Source organism: Nomia melanderi, unplaced genomic scaffold (genome assembly GCF_051020985.1).
Source record: "Nomia melanderi isolate GNS246 unplaced genomic scaffold, iyNomMela1 scaffold0647, whole genome shotgun sequence".
Taxonomy (NCBI): Eukaryota; Metazoa; Arthropoda; class Insecta; order Hymenoptera; family Halictidae; genus Nomia; species Nomia melanderi.
In genome coordinates this window covers 20,001-22,500 of record NW_027475761.1, presented here as the reverse complement: position 1 = coordinate 22,500, position 2,500 = coordinate 20,001, and positions in this window count along the sequence as shown.

Below are 2,500 nucleotides of genomic sequence, written 5' to 3'. Positions count from 1 at the left end.
ACGTCATGTTTACGCATGGATTAAACATTGAAATAATTTTAAAACGCTTATTAAAAAAGTTGGTGTCGACCGTGGGACTTAGAAAAATTTCGGGAAGTCCGATTCGCCTGCTGGAATTACCGCACGGGCTGGACAGCTCGCTCCGACGAATCGGTTTTTTCCATTTTTTCCGAAAAATAAATTTTTGTAATTTTTTTTAACGTTAAAAACGTTAATAAACGTCATGTTTACGCATGGATTAAACATTGAAATAATTTTAAAACGCTTATTAAAAAAGTTGGTGTCGACCGTGGGACTTAGAAAAATTTCGGGAAGTCCGATTCGCCTGCTGGAATTACCGCACGGGCTGGACACCTCGCTCCGACGAATCGGTTTTTTCCATTTTTTTTGAAAAATAAATTTTTGTAATTTTTTTTAATGTTAAAAACGTTAATAAACATCATGTTTACGCATGGATTAAACATTGAAATAATTTTAAAACGCTTATTAAAAAAGTTTACTCTTGACCGTGGGACTTAGAAAAATTTCGGGAAGTCCGATTCGCCTGCTGGAATTACCGCACGGCCTGGACAGCTCGCATCGACCGATACATTTTTTCCATTTTCAGTGAAAAAAAAATTTTTGTCAATTTTCTCAACGTTAAAAACGTTAATAAACTGCGTTTTTATGCGTGGATTAAACATTAAAAAAATTTTGAAATATGTGATGAAAAAGTTTACTCTTGACCGTTCGGACTTAGAAAAATTTCGAGTACCTCGGATCGCCTGCTGGAATTACCGCACGGCCTGGACAGCCCGCATCGACCGATACATTTTTTCCATTTTCAGTGAAAAAAAAATTTTTGTCAATTTTCTCAACGTTAAAAACGTTAATAAACTGCGTTTTTATGCGTGGATTAAACATTAAAAAAATTTTGAAATATGTGATGAAAAAGTTTACTCTTGACCGTCGGGACTTAGAAAAATTTCGAGTACCCCGGATCGCCTGCTGGAATTACCGCACGGCCTGGATAGCCCGCATCGACCGATACATTTTTTCCATTTTCAGTGAAAAAAAAATTTTTGTCAATTTTCTCAACGTTAAAAACGTTAATAAACTGCGTTTTTATGCGTGGATTAAACATTAAAAAAATTTTGAAATATGTGATGAAAAAGTTTACTCTTGACCGTCGGGACTTAGAAAAATTTCGAGTACCCCGGATCGCCTGCTGGAATTACCGCACGGCCTGGATAGCCCGCATCGACCGATACATTTTTTCCATTTTCAGTGAAAAAAAAATTTTTGTCAATTTTCTCAACGTTAAAAACGTTAATAAACTGCGTTTTTATGCGTGGATTAAACATTAAAAAAATTTTGAAATATGTGATGAAAAAGTTTACTCTTGACCGTCGGGACTTAGAAAAATTTCGAGTACCCCGGATCGCCTGCTGGAATTACCGCACGGGCTGGACACCTTGCTCCGACGAATCGGTTTTTTCCATTTTTTCCGAAAAATAAATTTTTGTAATTTTTTTTAACGTTAAAAACGTTAATAAACGTCATGTTTACGCATGGATTAAACATTGAAATAATTTTAAAACGCTTATTAAAAAAGTTGGTGTCGACCGTGGGACTTAGAAAAATTTCGGGAAGTCCGATTCGCCTGCTGGAATTACCGCACGGGCTGGACACCTCGCTCCGACGAATCGGTTTTTTCCATTTTTTCCGAAAAATAAATTTTTGTAATTTTTTTTAATGTTAAAAACGTTAATAAACGTCATGTTTACGCATGGATTAAACATTGAAATAATTTTAAAACGCTTATTAAAAAAGTTGGTGTCGACCGTGGGACTTAGAAAAATTTCGGGAAGTCCGATTCGCCTGCTGGAATTACCGCACGGGCTGGACACCTCGCTCCGACGAATCGGTTTTTTCCATTTTTTCCGAAAAATAAATTTTTGTAATTTTTTTTAACGTTAAAAACGTTAATAAACGTCATGTTTACGCATGGATTAAACATTGAAATAATTTTAAAACGCTTATTAAAAAAGTTGGTGTCGACCGTGGGACTTAGAAAAATTTCGGGAAGTCCGATTCGCCTGCTGGAATTACCGCACGGGCTGGACAGCTCGCTCCGACGAATCGGTTTTTTCCATTTTTTCCGAAAAATAAATTTTTGTAATTTTTTTTAACGTTAAAAACGTTAATAAACGTCATGTTTACGCATGGATTAAACATTGAAATAATTTTAAAACGCTTATTAAAAAAGTTGGTGTCGACCGTGGGACTTAGAAAAATTTCGGGAAGTCCGATTCGCCTGCTGGAATTACCGCACGGCCTGGACAGCTCGCTCCGACGAATCGGTTTTTTCCATTTTTTCCGAAAAATAAATTTTTGTAATTTTTTTTAATGTTAAAAACGTTAATAAACGTCATGTTTACGCATGGATTAAACATTGAAATAATTTTAAAACGCTTATTAAAAAAGTTGGTGTCGACCGTGGGACTTAGAAAAATTTCGG